We start from the raw sequence: 25,486 nt of genomic DNA on the forward strand, positions 1-25,486 counted from the left end.
ATCCAAATCTTAACATTTTCCAAATAATTATATCTAAATTACAGATGTTTTGCTTTATGTAAGCTATGTGCCACCTGGCAAAAACAATAGTTCTCATAATTATTTTTTAAAACACACAAAACTATTCCTTCTTTATCCCTCAGCTCTATTGTTTTAAACTGAATTACAAAATAAACTTAATTGGCATTATACTCAACATAAATATTACTTCTTATAGCAATTTGTCTATACCCTAGTGGCAGTTTTCAAGTAATACCTTTTAAATTTTTTTCTAATATTTTATTGATTTCAGAGAGGAAAGGAGAATGAGGAATAGAAACACCAATGAGTAGAATAATTGATTGGCTGCCTCCTGCATGTCCCCTACTTGGGATCAAACCTGCAACCTGGGCATGTACCATGGACCAGAATCAAACCTGGGACTCTTTAGTCTGCAGGCCAACACTATCCACTGAGCTAAACTGGTTAGGGCTGCCTTACTTTTTACATAGTAACTTACAAATGTTTTATTTTTCTATTTTCTCCCAAATTATATCTACATATTTCTACCCTGTAGACAAAAATACATTAACACAAAGATGTTAAGTGCCTTGTGTCTCACCAGCCATTTTTCCCAGAAAATCCATCTTGATAAATATTCTTAAATTTTGTGGTCATCTTCTTGCTGGAATGTTCCAACTTTTCCCCAATTAGATAGCTTTTGGATGTGTCTGTCCAATTTTCCCAACACCATTTATTGAAGAAACTGTCTTGACTCCATTGTATATTCGTGCCTCCTTTGTCAAATATTAATTGAGCATAGTGATTTGGGTTGATATCTGGGTTCTCGATTCTATTCCATTGATCTATATGTCTGTTCTTGTGCCAGTACCAGGCTGTTTTGAGAACAGTGGCTTTGTAATACAGTTTAAGTCTGGTATTGAGATCCCTCCTACTTTATTCTTCTTTCTCAGGATTGCTGTGGATATTTGGGGTCTTTTATTGTTCCAAATGAACTTTTGGAGAGTTCTTTCTAGGTCAGTGAAATATGTCGTTGGTATTTTAATGGGGAGTGCATTGAACCTATAGATTGCTTTAGGAAGTATGGACATTTTGATGATGTTGATTCTACCAATCCATGAACATGGTATGTTCTTCCATCTCTTTACATCTTCCTCTATCTCTTTTTTCAGTGTCGTATAGTTTTCCCCATATAGGTCCTTTACTTCCTTAGTTAAGTTTATTCCTAGGTATCTTAATTTTTTTGGTGCGATGATAAATGGAATTGGTTTTTAGTCTCTGTTTCTATAAGATCGCTGTTGGTGTATAGAAATGCCATAGATTTCTTGGTGTTAATTTTGTATCCTGCTACATTGCCAAATTCATTTATTAAGTCAATTAGTTTTTTAATGGAGTCTTTTGGTTTTTTTATATACAATATCATGTCATCTGCAAATAAGGATAACTTTACTTCTTCTTTTCCAATTTGGATGCCTTTTATTCCCTCTTCTTGTCTAATTGCAATGGCTAGTACTTCCGGTACTATGTCAAAGAGGAGTGGCGATAGTGGGCATCCCTGTCTTGTTCCTGTTCTTAGAGGGAATGGTTTTAGTTTTTGCCCATTGAGTATGATGTTGGCTGTGGGTTTATCATATATAGCTTTGATTATGTTGAAGTATGATCCTTGTACTCCCAACTTGTTGAGAGTTTTTATCAGGAAAGGGTGTTGGATTTTATCAAATGCTTTTTCTGCATCAATTTATATAACTATATGATTTTTATCTTTCAATTTGTTTATGTGATGTATCATGTTTATTGATTTGTGGATATTGTACCAACCTTGCATTCCTGGAATAAATCCTACTTGGTCATGGTGTATGATCTTTGTGATGCTCTGCTGGAGCCGCTTTGCTAGAATTTTGTTGAGGATTTTGGCATCTATGTTCATGAAGGATATTGGCCTGTAATTCTCTTTCATTGAGTTGTCTTTATCTGGTTTTGGTATTAGGGTGATGCTGGCTTCATAGATGGAGTTTGGAAGTGTTCCTTCCTCCTGAATTTTTTGGAATAGTCTGAGGAGGATAGGTTTTAGTTCTTCCTTGAATGTTTGGTAAAACTCTCCTGTGAAGCCATCTGGCCCTGGGCTTTTGTTTGCTGGAAGCTTTTAGATGACTGTTTCAGTTTCTTCCCAAGTCACTGCTCTATTGAGATTTTTAGATTCTTCCTGATTGAGTTTTGGAAGGTTGTGTTTTTCTAGGAATATGTCCATTTCCTCCAGGTTGTTCAGTTTGTTGGAATCGAGTTTTTCGTAGTATTTTGTAACAATCCGTTGTATTTCGGTAGGGTCTGTTGTTATTTCACCTCTTTCATTTCTGATTTTGTTTATTTGGGTCCTCTCTCTTTGTTTCTTGGTTAGCCTGGCTAGAGGTTCATCTATCTTGTTTAGTCTTTCAAAGAACCAGCTCTTGGTTTTGTTGATCTTATGTATTGTTTCTTTGGTCTCTATGTCGTTTATCTCCGCTCTGATTTTTGTTATTTCCTTCCTTCTGCTTACACTGGGCTTTTCTTGTTGCTCTTTTTCTAACTCTTTAGAGTTGTAGAGTTAGATCATTTGTTACCATTTTTTCTTGTTTTTTTGCAATAGGCTTGTAGGAATATGAACTTCCCTCTCAAAACTGCTTTTGCTGTGTCCCATAGATTTTGGATAGTTGTGTTTTCTTTGTCATTTGTTTCCAGGATGTTTTTAATTTCTTCCTTGATTTCTGTGGTAACCCAGTCCTTGTTTAATAGCATGCTGTTTAGTCTCCATGTGTTTGATTTCTTTGGATTATTTTCATTGTAGTTAATTTCCAGTTTTATGCCATTATGGTCTGAGAAGATACTTGATATGATTTCTACTTCTTGAATTTGAAGAGACTTTGCCTATGTCCCAAAATGTGGTCTATCTTTGAGAATGTCCCATGTGCGCTTGAGAAGAATGTATATTCTGTGGCTTTGGGGTGGAATGTTCTGAAGATGTCAATTAATTCCATCTGGTCTAGAGAGTCATTTAGAATTGACATTTCTTTGCTGATTTTTTGTTTAGATGATTTGTCAAAGGGTGACAGTGGGGTATTAAAATCTCCTACTATGATTGTATTGCTATTAATCTCTCCCTTAATGTCCTCCAGCAGTTTTTTTTATATATTGGGGTGCTCCCATATTGGGTGCATCTATATTTACCAGGGTTATTTCTTCTTGTTGGATTGCTCCCTTTAGTATTATGAAGTGGCCTTCATTGTCTCTTGTTATGTCCTTCACTCTGAGATCTAATTTGTCACATATAAGTATTGCTACCTCAGCTTTTTTTTTTCATTTCCATTCTCCTGGAAAACCTTTTTCCATCCCTTCACCCTCAGTCTGTGTGCATCTTTTTTTCTGAAGTGGCTTTCTTGTAGACAACAGATATATGGGTCTTGTTTTCTTATCCAATCTGTTATCCTATGTCTTTTGATTGGAGCATTTAGTCCATGTACATTTAAAGTTATTATTGATAGGTACTTATTTGATGCCATTTTTATTCTATACCCCTGTGTTCCTTCTTTGCTTTCTATTTCTTTAATATTGCAGTAGACCCTTTAGCATTTCTTACATTGCTGGTGTGGTGGAGATAAATTCCCTTAGTCTGTTTTTGTCTGTGAAGCTCCTGATTTCACCTTCACTTTTGATTGATAGCCTTGCTGCATACAGTATTCTTGGATTCAGCCCCTTCCTTTGCATTACTTTGTATATTTCATCCCATTCCCTTCTGGACTGATAAGTTTCTGTGGAGAAATCAGTTGCTAGTCTAATGGGGGTTCCTTTATATGTAACTTTCTGTCTCTCTCTGGCTGCTTTTAAAATTCTTTTTTTCTCGTTGGTGTTTGCCAGCTTAATTATAATGTGCCTAGGGGTCGGTTTTCTGGGTTCATTTTGCTTGGGACTCTGGGAGCATCTTGGATTTGTGTGGGTTTTTTCTTCTCTATCTCAGGAAAGTTTTCTTTCATTATTTCTTGAAATACGTTTTCCATGTCTTCCTCAGTTTCCTTTCCTTCTGAAACCCTATTATTCTAATATTGTTTTGTTTTGTATCGTCCCCAAGTTCCCTTAGACTTTCCTCCTGCTTTTTAATTTTTTTTCCAGAAGCTGTTCTAATTGGGTATTTTTTTCCATCTTGTCTTCTAGCTCGCTGATGCAGTCCTCTGCTTCTTCTAGTCTACTCTTGATGCTTTCTATTGAGTTCTTTACAGTAGCGATGTCATTTTTCATTTCTTCTTGGTTCTTCTTTATTTCCTCTTGGTTCTTACTCATATTGTCAAATTTGTCTTCCGTTCTTTTTAGCTATCTTATGATCATTACTCTGAATTTTTGCACTGGTAGGCTGCTTGCCTCTATCTCGTTTACTTCCTTTTCTGGTGAAGCCTGCTTTTCTTTCATATGCGGGCTGTTTTTTTGTCTCCCCATGATCTCTCTTTTTAGGATGTCTGGTTGTCTAGCTCTCTGTCTCCTTTTCTCCGTGCGGTGGGGCACTCCTGTGAGGCCAAGTGTTCGCGCCACCTGGGATCCACGTTATGGGGGTCACAGCTGCTTGGTGGTCACTGCGTCTGTGGATATTCAGGCCTCTGACACGATCCAATCTTCCTCTCAAGATGGCGAGATTTCCCTGTCCAAGCCGGCAGGTAGCTCCGGGAAGGGACGTAACCCACGTGGGTGCTTCCCTGTTAGGGGTACCTCTGTCAGTGGCCCCCTTGCAGATTCTTCTGGTGTTCTCTGTCTCCCAGCTTGCTAATAAACACTCACAGTTCAAGACCATCAGCTACTCTCTCTTTCTGCTTCGGGACAGGGCTCAGAATCCGCCCATCTATTCTTCCACCATTTTGACCTCGCAAATTTTATTCTAAAACTCATCTACTTTGTTGAAACTTCTACCCCTTGGGGTTCTCCCTTCACAATTGGCTCAGATCTCTCTGAAACATTCAGGTTACATTTATTATATTGTACTTTTAGCCTGATATAAAATTACTGAGAACCTCTTATGAGATTTTTCTTCATTAAACAAAAAAATTCCCTCTAAAACACTGTTTTACCAAGTATTAGAATTAATTGCTCTTTCTGAATATCCTTTGCTACTTTCAGTAAAATAAAGAACTTTAAAAAATGGCTTACAGAGGCATAAGCCAAGTGTAATTTTTTAATGAAAATTATATTAGTATTGATTTCAAATGAATTTTCATCTGATTCTCTGACTTAAAGAACAAAATACGTCTAGTTCCCAAAGAATTCTGTCAGTAAGTACCTTTCTATCAGATTAATGTTACTTTAATTGAAAATATTTTATTTATAAACTGAGCCTGCTCACTTTTGACTTAAATTTACCATGATGGATTGAATTTTCTAGGAAAGTAGCCAGATAGGGTCAAAATGTCTCATATATTAAGGCAGATTGCTTTTCGGTTTGCTTGAATGGCAGGCCTCTTGGGTTCAAATTCCAGTTCCAATGTTTTCATGTTTAATGACCATAGGTATATTATTAGGTAACCTCCCTGAGCCTTAATTTCCTCATCTTCAAGTGAAGATGGTAATTATACATACATTACTGAGTTTGGATTGAGTTACTATCAATAAAGTAAAAATCTAGATTTTTAAAATTTTCTTTATTGATTAAGGTGTTGCATATGTGTCCTTATTCCCTAATTACTCCCCATCTTCCCCACTCCATGTCCTCACCCCTTGTTGTCTGTGTCCATTGGTTAGGCTTATATGTATGCATATAAGTCCTTTGGTTGATATCCTCCTTTTACCCCCACTCTCCCATACCTTCCCTCTGAGGTTTGATGGTCTGAACAATGTTTCTATGTGTTTGGATCTGTTTTTGTTCATCAGTTTATGTTGTTCATTATATTCCACAAATGAGTGAGATCAGGTGATATTTATCTTTATCTGACTGGCTTATTTCATTTAATATAATACTCTCCAGTGCTATAATTTCATTTTTGTCTAGGCTTTCTTTTTAACCATTCAAAATTAAAATCTGGTTATTTTCTTCTTTTAGTCTGTGTATATTTTATTTCCAGCATGTCAAAGACACCAGAGAAATTGAATTGCAAGCCAACCATAAAAATAATTTTATGTTCATTATTGATGGTCAATTATCCAGGTGATGCAGATAATATAAAACAGTCACTTTTTAATGTGTTTATGTACAGTTATAATTATATAATTATTTGAAATCATATGTACTTGTTCATTTTATTGGATAAGATTAAATGGAAGAAAAGAGATGGTGATGTGAGAGATTAGGAAGTGATAGGGGAAATTTTTATCAGCAGATAAAAGAAAATTGAATATAAATGAGGTACTTGGTAGGGTTCCATAAGTACATGATTAAGAATTTTATTTCCTGGAGGGATGTCAGCATCATAGAGAAGTGAGTCATTCCCTTTGTCTCTCCCCTTTAAATTATACCCAATAGGACATCAATAGCATAACATAGGATCCTCTATACAACACACTAAGATGTCCAAAGATCCATACATCTGAAAATAGGCAGATTGGACCTCCTGGAGTCCATGGAACCAGAAGAATAACAGTGGCAGAGCCCACCACAGGAGGCTCCAGGAACCATGGCAGCACCCAAGATCCATGCTGCCCTCCACCAGTGGTGGCGACTGCAACTTCAGGCCTTCCTAGCAGCAGTGGCTGCATCTAAGAACCTGGTACCCTTAGCAGCAGCACCTGTTATCGGAGGTTCTAGAAACTGTGGCAGTGCCTGCAACCTCAACTGTCCCAGCAGTAGGAGCTGTACCCAATGCCCCAGTGCCAATAGTAGTAGTCATGCTTATTACCTGATGCCTAGGAACAGTGGTATCACCTACAACCCAGCAACACCAACAGCAGCAAGGCACCACCAACCTCAGAGGCAAAAGCAGCAATAAGGGCACCAGTGATGGCAATGGCAAATGCAGTGGAGGTTGGAAAGTGCTAGCTCTCAAATATAAATAGAGTCAACTCAGAAAGATGTTCACTAATTTATGTGCTAGAATAAGAACAATTCATCAAGCACCATGAAAAAGTACAGTAATTTGGCACCACCAAAACAAATGGACAATTCTCCAGAAATTAAATTTAACATCATGGAACATTGCAATCTAACTGATAGATAAATCAAAATAGTTGTCATGAAGAAACTCAAAATGCCACAAGAAACTTCAGAAAGAGTTCAATGAGCTCAGAAATAAAATTAATGAACACAAGAGATTAAAACTGTAAAAAAAGAACCAAACAGAAATTATGGAGCTGATGAACTTAGGAAACAAGATGGAGAATTAATTTTAAAAGCAATGGAAATACAGCTCATTATATGGATGAGAGAATTGATGAGCTCAAAAGATAGAAACCTATAAAATCTAGAAATGATTCAGATGGAAGAGCAGAGAGAAGTAAGATCTTAAAAATATGAAGAAACTATAAGAAATGTATTCAACTCCATTAGGAAAACAAGCATAAGGAAAATGGGTATCCCGGAAAGAAGAGGAGGATGAAGAGGGCAAAGAGCTAATTTAAAGAAATAATAACTAACAGAACACCTGATTACCTCAGTACAAAAAGACCATTTCTAAGACATATTGTTAAAATTGTCAAGTCAACAATAAAGAATTTTAAAGGGAGCCAAGGATAAAAATTCAGTAACCTACAAATGTATCCCCATTAGGTTATCAGCATATTTCTCAGCAGGAACTCTACAGGCCAGCAGAAAAAAGAATGGCATATTCAAACTACTGAGAGATTTAAATCACCAGCTAAGAATATCCAACAAAGTCATCCTTCAGATATGAAGGAGAAATAAAGTCTTCCTTTGACAAACAAAAGATGAAGGAGTTTTCCACTACTAGGCCTGCCTTACAAGAAATGTTGAAAGTATCTCTTGCAACTGAAATGAAAAAACAAAGGTATACAAAACTTTGAGTAATATCAATATAATAGAAAGAATCAGAATTGTGAAGCTACTTCAGAACCACTAAAGTGTAACATAAAGGTTAAAGGAAAACTTGTATAAATGCATATAAGTACAACCAATGGACATAAAACTATGGGGAGGGAGGGGATGTGTGGGAGGGAGGGAGGGGGGCAATAAAAAAAAATCAAGAAAATATGTAATAAATAAATAAATAAATAAATAAATAAATAAATAAATAAAAAAGGTTGAAGGAAAAAGCACATTAAAATTATAGCTACTTCAATTTGTTAAAAACTCACAACAGAAAAAGGAACAATTTGTGATAAAAATAATAATAAAAGGGGTTAAAGAAAATTATAGAAGCTGTATAGACAAATGAAGATAAGATGCTATCAGAAGAAAAAGGACTATTTTATCTGTGGGACATTTTATACAAAACACATGGCAACCACAAAACAAAGATCTAGAGCAGAGACAAAAATGAAAAAGGAGAAACAGAAAAAAATAATAATAAATCACCAAACTAAAATGACAGACAGAAACAACAGAGAAAATAATGAAGATAAAGAGCAAATAAAAAAAATAGCAGTAGTAAGCCCTCATATTAACAACTAGAGGCCCAGTGACAGATTTGTACACCAATGGGGTCCCAAACTGGCTCTCTGACATTCCCTGAAGGGTCCCAGATTGTGAGAGGGCAGTTCTCTGGTGACACAACCTGGAATTGTGCTCCCTTCTCTCTGGTTCTGGGTGCATCACCTGAAAACTGCAGCTGTCAAGTCATGCAGCTCCTGCATTGAGTGTCTGTCCCATAGTGCTTAGTGCACATCATAGCTACCAGTCAGTGTGTCTGCCCCATGGTGGTCCTTGCACATCATAGCTACTGGTTGGACAGTCAGACAGTCACTTGGGCTTTTATATATATAGATTACCCTTGATTCAAGTAGAATGAACTCACCAATTAAAAGTCACAGAATGGCTGGATGGATTTAAAAATAAGACCCAACTATATGATGCCGCAAGAGTCTCATCTAAACTCTAGAGTCCAGCAGAGACTCAAAACAAAGGGGTGGAAGATAATGCTCCAAGCAAATGGTAGTTTACAGGCAAAACAAACTTCAGCCAACAAGGGTAACAAGAGCCAGAGAGGGACATTACTGGTATATAACCCATCAACAGCACTTAATATTTATCATTATGTATATATTCAACATAGGAGCAACAAAATATACATAAAGCAACTACTAACATACCTAAAGGGAGAAAATAACAGCAGCACAATAATAGTAGGAGGACTTTAACACCCCAATTATATCAGAGGATAGATTATCTAGACAGAAAGTCAACAAGCAAATAGTGACCTTAAGTAGCAATTAGAACATAAGTACCTAATAGATGTACAGAAAATTCTTTTCAAAAGCAACAGAATACACATTCTACTCAAGTGCATTCAGAATATTCTCCAGGATAAACCAGATGTTAGCACACAAGACAAGTCTCAACAAATTTAAGAAGAATGATATATCAAGCATGTTTTCTGACCACAATGGTATGAAATTAGAAATCAACTATGAGAAGGAACCTGGAAAGATAAAAACATATGTGGAAACTAAAGAGTATATTAGGCAGCAATTTATTGGGTCAACAAAAAAAAATCAAAGTAGAAATTTTAAAAATATATGGAGGCAAATGAAATTATGAAACAACAAAATGTATGAGTTGTAGAATAAGCAGTACCAAGAGGTAAGCTTATAGCAATACAGGACTACCTAAACACACACACACACACACACACACACACACACACACAAGAAAATTTTCCAACAATCTCACCTTACATCTTAAGAAGCTAGAAAAGAAGAACAAGCAAAGCTCAAAGTCAATAGAAGGTAATAAATAATGAAAATCAGACTGGAAATAAATGAAGTAGACACACACGCACACACACACACACACACACACACACACACACACACACACAAAAGAATACAATAGAAAAGATAAGTGAAACTAAGAAGTGGTAAAGATAAATGAAGTATATAAACCTTTACCTAGGCTCACTAAAGAAAAAAAAAGAAAAGGTTCAAATAACTAAAATTAAAAAAGAGAAGTTACAGTAGATACGCATAAATGCATAAAATCATAAAAGGCATAAGTACATATATACCACCAAGCAACAAATCAAGAGGAAATTGATGTTTAGAATGCTAAAACCTTTCAAAGTTGAAACAATAATAACAATAATAATAATAATAATAATAATAATAAAACCAACAGTCTAGTAACACATGGCTTCAATGATGAATTCTAACAGGCATTCAAAGAAGATTTAAATCCTATCCTTCTCAAACTCTTCCAAAGAACTAAGGGGGGTGGGGAGGCTTCTTAATTAATTTCAGGAGTACCACATTACAGTGATACTAAAACCAATCAGAGAAGGACAAAACACACAAAATGAAAAATTCTGGCCAATATCCCTGATGAACACATTTATAAATATTCTCAACAGAATATTTGCAAACCAAATGCAGCAATATGTTAATTGGATCATATAATATGATCTTGTGGAATTTAGTCCAGGGATGCAAGGATGGTTTAACACCTTCAAATCAATGTGACACACCATTTAACAAAATGAAGTATAAAAATCATATTATCATTTCATAAGATGTAGTAAGAGCATTTGAACAATTCAACATCAGTTTATGATTAAAAAAAAAAACTCAGTAAATGAGTGTAAAGTACCTAAACAAAATAAATGCCATATGTGATAAACCCACAGCTAGTATTATACTCAGCCATTGAAAACAAAACTTTTTTATCTAATGTCAGAAGCAAAACAAGGCATACGTCTGAGATTTTGCTGCCTGTGGAGGCTTCTAGTATTTTTATGGTTTCCCGTCTGATGTTTAAGTCCTGTATCCATTTTGAGTTTATTTTTGTGAATGGTGTAAGTTGGTGATCTAGTTTCATTCTTTTGCATGTGTCTGTCCAATTTTCCCAACACCAATTATTGAAGAAACTGTCTTGACTCCATTGTATATTCGTGCCTCCTTTGTCAAATATTAATTGAGCATAGTGATGTGGGTTGATATCTGGGTTCTCGATTCTATTCCATTGATCTATATGTCTGTTCTTGTGCCAGTACCAGGCTGTTTTGAGAACATTGGCTTTGTAATATAGTTTGAAATCTGGTATTGAGATCCCTCCTACTTTACTCTTCTTTCTCAGGATTGCTGTGGCTATTCGAGGTCTTTTATTGTTCCAAATGAACTTTTGGAGAGTACTTTCTAGGTCAGTGAAATATGTCGTTGGTATTTTAATGGGGAGTGCATTGAACCTATAGATTGCTTTAGGAAGTATGGACATTTTGATGATGTTGATTCTACCAATCCATGAACATGCCAAAAGAACTTCTTCACTGATACTGCCCCTAGGGCAATGGAAGCTAAAGAGAAAATAAACAAATGGGACTACATCATAATAAAAAGCTTTTTTACAGCAAAAGAAACCATCAACAAAACAACAAGAAAGCCCATGGTGTGGGAGAACATATTTGCAAATAATACCACTGATAAAGGTTTAATCTCCAACATTTACAGACAGCTTATACAACTAAATAAAAGGAAGATGAATGATCCAATTAAAAAATGGGCAATGGACCTAAGTAGAATATTTTCAAAAGAAGACAGAAGGAAGGCCAAAAGGCACATGAAAACATGCTCAAAGTCACTAATTGTCCAAGAGATGCAAATCAAAACAACAATGCGGTACCATCTCACACCTGTCAGAATGGCCAACATCAACAAATCAACAAACGACGGGTGTTGGCGAGGTTGCGGAGAAAAAGGAACCCTCGTGCACTGCTGGTGGGAATGCAGACTGGTGCAAGCACTGTGGAGAACAGTGTGGAGTTTCCTCAAAAAACTGAAAATGGAACTCCCATTTGACCCAGTAATCCCACTTCTAGGAATATATCCCAAGAAACTAGAAACACCAATCAGAAAGGATATATGCACCCCTATGTTTATAGCAGCACAATCTACAATAGCCAGAATTTGGAAACAGCCTAGGTGCCCATCAGCAGATGATTGGATCCATAAACCATGGTACATCTACACAATGGAATACTATGCTGCCATAAAAAAAGAAGGAATTCTCATCATTTGCAGCAACCTGGATGGAATTGGAGAACATCATGCTGAGTGAAATAAGCCAATCAATGAAAGAGAAACACCACATGACCTCACTCATTTATGGATAATAAAGAACATTATAAACTGATAAACCAAAAGACATATAGAGATAGTAAAGCAACAAGCAGACTGTCAAATTACAGTGGGGAGGGGAAGAAGATCTGGGGGAGATAATAGATCAACCAAAGGACTTGTATACATGCATATAAGTACAACCAATGGACATAAAACTCTGGGGAGGGAGGGTATGTATAGGAGGGAGGGGTGAAAAATAAATCAATAAAATATATTAAAAATAAATAAGTAAATAAAAGGAAACAAAACAAGGATGCCCACTCTCACCACTATTATTCAATATAATATTGGAAGTCCTAGATAAAATAGTCAGGCAGAAATAGAAATAAAAATCACCCAAATTGCATTATAATAGGTAAAGCTGTCAATATTTGCAAATGACATGATTTTACCCTAAAGAATCTACCAAAAACACCTGTTAGAAGTAATTAAAAAAATACAGTGAAGTTGTTAGGAACCAAGTCAGTATACAAAAATCTGTTGTGTTTCTATATACTAAAGTGAAAAATCAGAAAGACAAATGGAAACAAACCCATTTACAGTTGCATCCAAAAGAATAAAATACCTAGGAATGAATATAACCAAGGAGGTTAAAGACCTGTACACCAAAAACTATAAGAAATTGTTGAAAGAAATTGAAAAATATATAAAAAAATAGAAAGATAATTAGTGCTCATAGATTGGAAGAATTAACATTGTTAAAATGTCCATATTACCTAAAGCGATCTACAGATTCAATGCAATCCCTACTAAATTCCCAATGACATTTTTCACAGAAATAAAACTAAAAATTCCTAAAATGTCATGGAACTATAAAAGACCTTGAATAGCCAAAGCAAATGATGAATAGAACAAAACCAGGGGTATCATATTCTCTGATTTCAGACTATACTAGTTCAAAGCTACAGTAAACAATATAGTATGGTATTGGCAGAAAAACAGACAAAATGATCAATCAATAGAACAGCATTTGGACCTCAGAAATAAACCCACACTTATATGGACAACTAATCTATAATAATAAAAGTGTAATATGCAAATCAACTGAACAACCCAACAGTAGAACAACTGTCCAGATGACCTTCCAGATGACCACGCTATGACACCCAATGGCACAAAGCCAGCCAAGGTGGGTGCAATGCAATTGGTCAGGGTCCTGACCATCTCCCCGTGATCATCCTGCAGAGGGAGGCCCAGGCCACCAGCCAGCATGGCAATTGATGAATAGGAGGGCTACATGATTGCCTAGGCTATGGATAGCTGGTGGCACTTGTGTTGTGTAGCCTGGGCCTCCCTCTGCAGGGGCAGTTCATCACAGAGCCCCTGTTGGGTGTGCAGGGCCTATTTCTTTGGGGCGATCATTTGAAGGGCTCCCAGACTGTGAGAGGACACAGGCCCCCCTCAGGGGTGCATGAATTTCAAGCACTGGGCTTTTAGTTTATAATAAAGATTTTAAGAAAATACAATGGGTAAAGGAAAGTATTTTCAATACATGGTTTTGACTTGAATAGAAGACCCCAAACCATAAAATACATAGAAGAATACATAGTAAGCTTCTTGTTATTGGTCTCAGTGATATTTTTGTGAATTTGACTCCTATGGCAAGGGAAACAATAGCAAAAATAAGTGGGACTACATAAAACTAAAAATCTTCTGCACAAGAAAGGAAGGCATCAATAAAATGAAAAAGCAACCTAGCAAATGTGAAACGATACTTTGTTAATCATACATCCAATAAGGTGTTAATATCTAATATAAGTAGAGAACTCATGCATCTCAACAACAAAAATCCTAATTACAGAATAAGCAGAGGAGTGGCTCAGTTGGTTGGAGCGTCATCTGAACAGTTGGTTCAATTCCCCATCAGGGCACATGACCAGATTGGGAGTTTGATCCCTGGTTGAGGCACATGTGGGAGGCAACTGATTGATGTTCTCTCTCTCTCTCTCTCTCTCTCTCTCTCTCTCTCTCTCTCTCTCTCTCTCTCTCTCTCTCTCTCTCTCCTCTCTCCCTTCCTCCATCATTCAAAAATCCATGAAAAATATATCCTAGGGTAAGGATTTTTTTAGAAATGAGCAGAAGATCTGAATAGCCATTTTTAAAAGAAGATATACACATTGCCAGCAGTCAGGTGAAAAGGTAGTCAATATCATCAGTTACTAGGAAATGCAAATTAAAAGTACACTGTGATATCGCCTCGTACCTGTTAGAATCTCTCATCAAAATGCCAAGAAATGACAAGTGTTAGAGAGGATAAGGAGAAAGGGAGACCCTCACACACTGATGGTGGAAATGTAAATGATTACAGCCATTATGGAAAACCATATTGAGAAACTTGAAAGAATTAAAAATAGAATTACTATATGACCTAGCAAATCCACTTCTGGGTATTTATCTGAAGATCCAGAACACTAATTCAATATGATATGTGCACCATGATTTACAATAGCCAAGCTATGGAGGCAATCTAAGTGCCCATTGATGGATGAATGGATAAAGAAGAGTTGGTATACATATACAGTGGATATTACTTGGCCATAAAAAGGAACTAAATATTTCTATTTATGATAGCTTGGATGGACCTAAAGGATATTATAATAAGTTAAATAAGTCTGAGAAAGACAAATACCAGAATAAGACAGGGTGTCCACTTTCACCACTCTTATTCAGCATAGTACTGGAAGTCCTAACCACAGCACTCAAACAAGAAGAAGAAATAAAAGGCATTACAATTGGGAAGGAGGAAGTAAAACTCTCATTATTTTCAGATTACATAATATTGTACATAGAAAACCCTAAAGACTCAACCAAAAATCTACTAGATTTAATGAATGAAGTTGGCAATGTAATAGGATACAAAATCGACACTCAAAAATTGATGGCTTTTTTCATACATCAATAATGAATTATCAGAAAGAGGCATTAAACAATCACATTTACCATTGCAACAAAACAATTAAGATACTTAGGAATAAAGTTAACCAAGGAGGCAAAAGAACTATACTCAGAAAACTACAGGATGTTATAAATAAATAGAAGAAGATATAAACAAGTAGAAGAATATGCTTGGATTGGTAGAATCAACATCATTAAAATGCTCATACTACTTAAGGCAATCTACATATTCAAAGCAATCCCCATTAAAATACTAAGGGCATTTTTCAAAGAGCCAGACCAAATACTCCAACAATTATATGGAATTAAAAAAAAGACCCAAATAACTGGAGCAATTTTGAGAAAGAAAAAAGTTTGGAGGGATCACAATTCCAGATTTCAAAGTATACTACAAAGCCAGCATAATCAAAATAGCTTGTAACTGGCATAGGAACAGATATATAGATAAATGGAACAGAACAGAGAACCCAGAAATTGACCCAAGCCATTATGCTCAATTAATATTTGATAAAGGAGGCAAGAGCATATAATGGAGCCAACACAATCTTCAATAAATGGTGTTGGAGGGGGAAAAATATATATATATATATATATATATATATATATATATATATATATATTTATATATATATATATATAAATATATATATATATGCAAAAGAATGAAACTAGAGTATCAACTTACACCTTATTCAAGAATACACTCAAAATGGATAAAAGACTTAAATGTAAGTCTTGAAACCATAAAAATTATATAAGAAACCATAACCAGCAAAATATCAGACTTCTCTTGCAGCAATATGTTTATTGATATATCTTCTAAGGCAAAGGAAACTAAGGAGAAATTAAACAAATTTGACTACATAAAAATAAAAAGCTTCTTCACAGCAAAAGAAACCAACAGCAATGCGAAAAGAGAGTCTACTGTATGTGAGAACATATTTAGCAATGATACATCTGATAAAGCATTAATATCCAAAGTATATAAGGAACTCATATAACTTAACAAAAGGAAGACAAACAATCCAATTTAAAAATGGGTAAAGGACCTAAATAGAAACTCCTCCAAAGAAGAAATACATTGGCCAAGAAACATATGAAAAAATATTCAAAGTCAATAATCACCCAAGAGATGCAAATCAAAACAATAATGAGGTACCATCTCATACCTGTCAGAATGGGTAGCATCAGCAAATCGACAAATAACAAGTGCTAACGAAGATGTAGACAAAAGGGAACCCTAGTACATTGCAAGTGAGAATGCACATTGGTGCAACCATTATGGAAAAACAGTGTGGAGTTTCCTCAAAAAATTATAAATGAAACTGCCATTTGACCCAGTGATCCCATTTATAGGAATATATCCTAAGAAACCTGAAGCACCAATCAGAAAGAATCTATGAACCCCTATGTTCATAGAGCACAATTTACAATAGCTAATATCTGGAAACAGCCCAAGTGACCATTAGTAGATGAGTGGATAAAAAAGCTGTGGTACATTTTTACCATGGAATACTATGCAGCAGTGAAAAAACAGAATATTGGGAGAGGAAAATGGCAACTGGCAAGACAGCAGAGGGAGAGAGAGTGTGTGAGAGAGTGAGCGGGTGAAAGGGAGTGTGTAGACATGTGTGGTGAGTGTGTGTGTGAGCTAGAGATACTTAAATCATGCAGGACTTTCAGGGTTGGCAGACCAGGCAGTCTTAGACTGCAAAACCCTGCTGCCACTGCAAACATTCCCAGGTGGCCGGCGCTGGCACAGAAACCATGCCATCTTTAAGGGAAAAACTGCTCTGTCTAGGATTCTAGCCTCGCCACCACCTAGACTGGCCTCAGACACAAATCTGGACCCTACAGCCACTCTGGAGAAAGACCTGTTATCCATAGCTGCAGACCCAGGGACAATGAGACTCCAGACATCCCAGTTTCATATTTCTTTGAGTCACAGAGTGCATCCCTCTTCCCTCCAGCCTGCCACAGCTGCATAGAGTCTGCGCGACCCACAGTGTGTGAGTGGGCCTATGGCCAACACAGGGCAGCTGTGCAGCCCTGCCCCCTAGCAGGCCAGGGACACTAATTACTGGCCTGTGTGCATGGACTGACTTTTGTTGAATACGCAAGGTCGCCCTGAGTGCCACTGACTTTCATTCTCAGGTCCCTGCATGTATGCTCATCACAAGCTCACAGGGACCCTGATTCTTATAGCGCACACAAGACCACACTGAGCACTAGAGATTCTGATTCTCTATTCTTGGTGTAAGCCCATGGGGACTCTGATTCTAGGAGCACAATTGGGGACTCTGATTTTTGGTGCTCACATATAGGAACTCTGTTTTGCAGCACATGCGTGTGGGGACACTGATTCTAGGCACACATGCAAATCTGAACCGAGCACCAGTGACTCCAATTCTTGGCACAGGCACACGGGGACTCTGATTCTGGGTGCACGTGGCTCCCGCTGACCCACCACAGCCACACGTCTCAGTGTCTGAGCTCTTTAGTGACATTCGGGTGACAACACACTCCCACCACACATGGCTCAGTGCCCAACAATTCAGTGCTTTGACCTTCTGGTGATAGCTAGAATGCGGACACAACAACAACAACAAAAATTCCCAAAGGAAAGAAAAAGAGGAATCACCAAGAAAGAAAATACATGAAATGGAAGCATGCAATATGCTTGAAAAATAATTCAGGGTAATGGTCATACAGTTCATAAACTAGATGGGCAAGAAAATCATCAACTTATACAAAAATCAGGAAGAAATAAAAAGTGATGTAGCTACAATAAAAAATGTGATACCCTGTTTCAATAGTAGACTAGGAGAAGCAGAGGACCAAATTAGTGAGTTAGAAGACAAGGTAGAGAAACAAGCCTATCTGAACAGCAACTGGAGAACAAAATTAAAAAACAGGAGTAGAGCCTAAAGGACCTTTGGGACAACATGAAACGAAGTGACATATGTATAATAGGAGTGCCAGAGGACAAGAGGAGCAGCAAGGATTAGAGAATCTATTTGAAGAAATAATGACAGAAAAGTTCCCTGATATGGGAAGAAAAATATCACACAAGTACAGAGAGTCCCAAGCAAGATGAATCCCAAAAGACCCACATAAGACGCATCATAATTACAATGGCAAATGTTATCAACAAAGAGAGAATTTTAAAGGCTGCGAGAGAGACAGAGAGTTACCTACAAAAGATGCCCCATCATATTATCAAATTATTTCTCAACAGAAACACACCAAGCTAGATGGGAATGGAATTAAGTATACAGAAATGCAAAACAAAACTGAATAAAAGAATACTCTATCCAGAAAGACTAACAATCAAAATTGAAGGGGAAATCAGGAGCTTTGCAGAAAAAAAAAAATGCTAAGGAAGTTTATCACTACCAAATAAACCAGCAATGCAAGAGATGCTAAATGGAATGCTTTAAAAAAGAAGAAATATAAAGGGAGTAAGGAACATAGGCATAAAGTACCAAAATGGCTACAAACAAATACCTATCAATCATAACATTAAACATAAAGGCATTAAATGCTCCAATCAAAAGACATCGAGTGATTGAATAGATAAGAAAACCTGATGCAGTCTACGGCCATACTACCTTGAACGCGCCCGATCTCATCTGATCTCGGAAGGTAAGCAGGGTCGGGCCTGGTTAGTACTTGGATGGGAAAACCTGACGCATATACACTGAGTGGCCAGATTATTATGACTATGCCATAGTACTTTGTTGGGCCCCCTTTTGCTTTCAATACTTCAGCGATTCTTCTTGACATTGACTCCACAAGATGTTGAAAGGTGATGTGAGGAATCTGACACCATGCTTGATGAATAGCACTGTCCAGTTCTGTGAGATTTGATGGTTGTGGAACCAGCTTCTTGAAGGCTCTTTTAACTTCGTCCCACATAGGCTCAATTAGATTCATAATTGAGCCACCTAAGCAAGGTAAAGTCTCCCTCATGTTCTTTTTTAAATTATTTTATTTTATTTTATTGATTTTTTACAGAGAGGAAGACAGAGGGATAGAGAGTCAGAAACATCGATGAGAGAGAGTCATCGATCAGCTGCCTCTTGCACACCCCCCACTAGGGATGTGCCCGCAACCAAGGCACATGCCCCCGACCGGAATCGAACCCGGGACCTTTCAGTCCACAAGCCGACACTCTATCCACTGAGCCAAACCAGTTTCAGCTCCCTTATGTTCTTGAAACCATTCTTGCACAATATAAGAACCATGGCATGACCCATTGTCTTATTGGAAGACGCCATCTCCATTGGATACACCATCAACATGATAGGATGAACTTGATCAGCAACAATATTTAGGTATGTTGTGCTTTTCAGACATTGTTCCACATGAATTAAAGGGCCAAAATCATGCCAAGAAAACATGCCCCAAACCATAACACTTCCCCCCACCAACTTGAAGGGTTGTACTTATGCGTGTGGGGTGCATGCTTTAATGCTGTTTCCACAAAATTCTCAGTTGCATGATGCTACTGAAAATGTGACTCATCGGACCACATGACTTTTATCCAATGCTCAACTATCCAATACTTGTGTTCCCGTGCGAATTTGAAACATTTTATTTTGGTAACTGCAGACAGCAAAGGTGTTTGAACAGGCCTTCAGCTTCCATATCCCATACTAGGCAGTGTATGGCTAATTTGTCTACAAACGTCAGGTTGTCATAATAATCTGGCCACTCAGTGTATATGCTGTGTAAAAGAGACCCACATCAGAACAAGGGACTCACACAGACTGAAAGTGAAGGGATGGAAAAATATCTTTCAGACAACTGGAAATGAAAAAAAAAAATGGACAAGAAATACTTATATCTGATGAAATAGATCTCAAAGTGATGAACATAACAAGAGACAAGGAATGTTACTTCATAATTCTAAAGGGATCAATAGAACAAGAGGATATAACTCTGGTAAAAACATAAGCACCTAATTCAGGAACACCCAAGTACATAACAAAAAAAAAAAAATCCTGGAAGGGGAAAGACTGACAGCTATACAATCATAGTAGGAGACTTTAATATCCCATTAACATCACCAGATAAATCCACTACACAAAAAAATTAGGAAAGAAACAGCAATTCTAAACGACTCAGTAGATCAGATGGACTTAATCAACATCTTCAGAACATTCACCCCAAAGCTACAGAATATATATTCTTCTCAAGGACACATGCGTCATTTTCAAAGATAGACCACATATTGCGACACAGGCAAAAGCTCTTTAAATTCAAGAATATTAAAATCATATCAAGCATCTTCTCATATCACAATGGCATAATATTAGAAATAAATGACAATGAAAACAATCACAAAAATTCAAACACTTGGAGAATGAATAGCATGCTATTAAACAATGATTGCATAACCATAGAGATAAAAAAAGAAATTAAAAAAAACATCCTGGAAATGAATGACAATCAAAACACAATGCTAAATCTATGGGACACAGATAAAATAGTCCTGAGGGGGAAGTTTATAGCATTACAGACCTAAGTTAAAACACACACACACAAACACACACACACACACACACACACACACACACATGCGTGCATGCACACGCGCGCAAAGAAGCAAACAATACAAAACAAAAACACAGAAAAACTGGTAATAAACCATCTAACACTGCAACTTGAAGAATTAAAAAAAGAGAAATAAGAAAAGCCCAGAGTGAGCAGAAGGAAGAAAATAATAAAAGTGAGCAGAAGGAAGGAACTAATAATGATCAGAGTGGAAATAAATGACATAGAGACCAAAGAAAAAATAATAATACAAAAGATCAATGAAACCAAGAGCTGGTTCTTTGAAAGGATAAACAAGATTGATGAATCTCTAGCCAAGCTCACCAAGAATCAAAGAAAGAGGACCCAAATAAACAAAATCAGAAATGAGTCCAAATAAAAACAGAGCTCATAGAAATACAAAGAATCACCAAAAAAAAAAAAAAAAATACTATGAGCAACAGTATTCCACAGACTGTTCAACCTAAAAGAAATTGACTTATTCCTATAAAAATATTGACCTTCCAAAACTGAAACAGAAAGAATAAAAAAATCTAAATTGGCTGATAACAGTGGAGGAAATTGAAGCAGTAATCAAAAAACTTCCAATAAACAAAAGCCCTGGACAAGACAGCTTCACAGGGGAGGTTTATCAAACATTCAAGGAAGAAGTAAAACCTATCTTCCTCAAACTATTCCAAAAAATTCAAGAGGAAGGAACACTTCCAAGCTCTTTCTACCAAGCCAGCATTATCCTAATCCCAAAAACAGATAAAGACTATACAAAGAAAGAATTACAGGCCAATATCCCTCATAAACATAGATGCCAAAATTCTCAACAAAATTTTAGCAAATTGAATCCAGCATTACATTTGAAAGATCCTACACCATGACCAAGTTGGATTTAATCTGGAGATGCAAGAATGGTTCCATATCTGCAAATCAATAAACATGATACACCACATAAAACAAACTGAGATATAAAAACCATGTAATCATATCCATTGAAGCAGAAAAAATATTTGACAAAACTCTTTCTTGATAAAAACTCTCAGAAAGGTGGGAACAGATGGATCATATCTCAAACTAATAAAAGCCATATATTACAAACCTACAGCCAATGGTTTGGGCAAGAACTAGAACCATTTCCCCTAAGAACAGGAACAAGACAGGGATTCCCACTCACACCACTCCTGTTTGACATAGTACTGGAAGCAGTAGCCATGGCAATAAGACAAGAGGAAAAAATAAAAGGCATCCAAATTGGAAAAGAAGTAAAATTGTCATTATTTGCAGATGGCATGATATTGTACACAGAAAACCCTAAAGACTCCATAAAAAAACTACTAGACTTAATAAATAAATTTGGCATTGTAGCAGGATACAAAATTAACACCCAGAAGTCCATCACTTTTTTACACACCAATAATAAACTCACAGAAAGAGAAACTAAGAAAACAATCCCATATACCATTGCAACAAAAAAATTAAGATACCTAGGAATAAATTTAACAACAGAAGTAAAGGATTTGTACTCAAAAAATTATAGGATATTGAAAAAAGAGATAGAGGTTGACAGACAAATGGAATAATTTACCATGTTCTTAGATTGGTAGAATCAACATCATTAAAATGTGCCTACTACCCAAAGCAATCTATAAATTCAATGCAATCCCCATTAAAATTCCAAATGCATACTTCAAAGACCTAGAACATACCCTCCAAAAATTTATCTGGGATAAAAAGAGACTCCCAAAAGCTGCAGCAATCTTGAGAAAGAAGAACAAAGTTTGTAGGATCACAATACCAAATATCAAGCTAAATTACCAAGCCATGGTTCTCAAAATTGACATATAGACCAGCGGTATAGAACAGAGAACCCATAAATGAACACAAGCCATTATGCTCAATTAATAGTTGACAATGGAAGCAAGAGCATCCACTGGAGTCAAGACAGTCTCTTCAATAAATGGTGTTGGGAAAATTGGACAGATATATGCAAAAAAAAAAAAATGGAACTAGACCACCAACTTACACCATATATAAAAATAAACTCAAAATGGATAAAGGATTTAAACGTAAAATTGAATACTATAAAAATCCTAGAAGAAGTCATAGGCAGCAAAATAGCAGACATTTGTTGTAGCAATATCTTTACCAATAAAACACCTAGGGCAATGGAAACTAAGGATGAAATAAAGAAATGGGACTATATAAAAATAAAAAGCTTCTTCACAGTAAAAGAAACCATTAACAAAACAATAAAGTCCACTGAATGGGAGAACATATTTGCCAATGTTATCTCCAATAAGGGTTTAAGAGGGAGCTTATACAACTAAACAAAAGGAAGATAAACAATCCAATCAAAAGATAGGCAAAGGATTTAACTAGATACTTTTGAAAAGAGAACATGCAGAAAGCCAAATATGAAAACATGTTCAAATTTTCCTTGAGATACAAAGAATAGCTATCATCAAAAAAGCAACAAACAGCCGAGACCGGTTTAGCTCAATGGATAGAGCGTCGGCTTGGGGACTGAAGGGACCCGGGTTCGATTCCGGTCAAGGGCATGTACCTTGGTTGCGGGCATATCCCCAGTAGGGGGTGTGCAAGAGGCAACTGATCGATGACTCTCTCTCATCGATGTTTCTAACTCTCTATCTCTCTCACTTCCTCTCTGTACAAAATCAATAAAATATATTAAAAAAAAAAAAAAGCAACAAACAACAAGTGCTGGTGAGGATGTAGAGACAAAGGAACTCTCATGGACCCTGGTGTATACACTGTGGAAAACAGTATGCCATTTCCTCCAAAAATTAAAAATTGAACTGCTATTTGACCCAGTAATCCCACTCTAGGAATATATCCAAAGAAATGAGAAACACCAATCAGAAAAAATATATGTACCCCTATGTTCATAGCAGCACAATTTACAATTGCTAATATTTGGAAACAACCTAAATGCCCATCAGCAGATGAGTGGATTAGAATACTGTGGTACATCTATATAATGGAATACTACACTGCTGTAAAAAAGAATGTATTCTTACCATTTGCAACTGGAATTGGAGAGCATTATGCTAAGCAAAATAAGCCAATCAGAGAAAGATAAGTATTATATCATCTCACACATTTGTGGAATATAAAGATCATCATAAACTGTTGAACAAAAAGAAATACAGAGACAATGAAGCATCAAACAGACTACAGAGGGATGGCAGGGGTAGTTTGGGAGGAGTAAGAAACTGAGGGACTTGTATGCATGCATATAAGCATAACCAAAGGACACAGGCACTGGGGGTAGGGGAAGTTGAGGGCATGTGTTGTGGGGTAAGGGAGGTCTGGGAGGTCATTGGGGGAAAAGGAAACATAAATACTATTTGTAATACTTCATACAATCCTATATAATAAAAGAGTAATAAGCAAATTAGCCATCCCTCTGCCACACCCACAAACCACTTCCACCAGCCAATTAGGAGTATGCAAACTAACCCAACCAAGATGACTTCGGCCACAGAGTGAGCAGGAAGCTTGGGTTTCCCCAGCAGTGAAGGAAGCCAAGCTTTCTGCACAACCTGGCCAGGTCAGGCCTCCACTCAAGGCTACAAAGTTTCAATTATAGAAGATAAATAAATCCCAACAAAAATGGTGGCAGTCACAGAGCTGGAGAGAGAAGGAGGCTTGAATTTCCCCCAGTGATGGAGGAAGCCAAGCTTCCACAGCCCTGGCCTGCCTTGGCCTCTGATCAAGGCTACAAAGTTTCAATTATAGAAATTAAATAAACCCCAACAAAAATGGCTGCAGCCACAGAGCAAGCAGGAGGCTTGGCTCTGATCAAGGCTACAAAGTTTCAATCATACAAGATAAATAAATCTCAGATACCAGGGCCTCCACTTGGGTCACAGGGGGGCATGGCTGGCCTGAAAACCACCACAGGTCTCTCGCTCAGGTCACCCCATGCCCCAAGGGAACCCCCACCCTGATCTGGGAAACCCTTCAGGGCAAACCAGCTGGCCCCCACCATGCATCAGGCCTCTATCCTATCTAATAAAAGAATAATATGAAAATTGACCATCACTCCAACACAAGATGGCTGCCCCCATGTGGTCAAAGATGGCTCTCCATGTGGACACAAGATGACCACTACAAGATGGCTAGCAAGGGAGAGCAATTGGGAGGGACAAGGCCTGCAAGGGAGGGCAGTTGTGGGTGATCAGCAGGGTAGGGCAGTTAGGGGTGACCAGGCTGGCAGGGGAGCAGTTAGGCAACAATCAGGTTGTCAAGGGATTGGTTAGGGGGTGATGAGGCTGGCAGACAGAAGCAGTTAGGGGCAATCAGGAAGGCAGGCAGGCGAGCAGTAGGGAGCCAGCAATCCGGGATTGTGAGAGTGTCTGACTGCCCATTTAGGCCCAATCCCAGTAGGGTTCCCAGATTTTAAAGGGTGCATATTGGAGAGATGCAGGCTGGGCTGAGGGACACACACCCCTGTCCATGAATTTCATGCACTTGTCCTCTAGTCAACACTATAAAAAGCCAGGTTCCATAACATCCAAAATGACCGAACAGAGGCCCGAACACCAGGAAGTGCATGGAGCACCTCTAGGTCCTTTCCTCTCCCCCCATCCCGTTCCCATGCTCCCATCGATGAATGGCCAACAGGGAACCAAGGGGAACCAGTCTGGAGACTGGCAAGTGGGCACAAGGCAGACCTCTTGGTCCCTCCCCCCAGCTACAGACTCCCATTGATCCTCAGTTTCTTCTGAAAGGAACGTGGCACCTTCACTGCACAGCCTCCCAGATGTGGACTCACTGCTGTGAAATACTCCAG

At 37.4% G+C, this 25,486-nt stretch overlaps 1 protein-coding gene across 3 annotated transcripts in view; it reads left to right on the plus strand.

Annotated features, from left to right (window-relative positions):
* Positions 1–25,486, plus strand: part of PRRG1 (proline rich and Gla domain 1) — a 211,276-nt gene that overhangs the window by 179,752 nt on the left and 6,038 nt on the right. The window lies entirely within an intron of this gene.

This window comes from Pipistrellus hanaki (assembly GCF_964339955.1).
Source record: "Pipistrellus hanaki genome assembly, chromosome: X".
Classification (NCBI taxonomy): domain Eukaryota; kingdom Metazoa; phylum Chordata; class Mammalia; order Chiroptera; family Vespertilionidae; genus Pipistrellus; species Pipistrellus hanaki.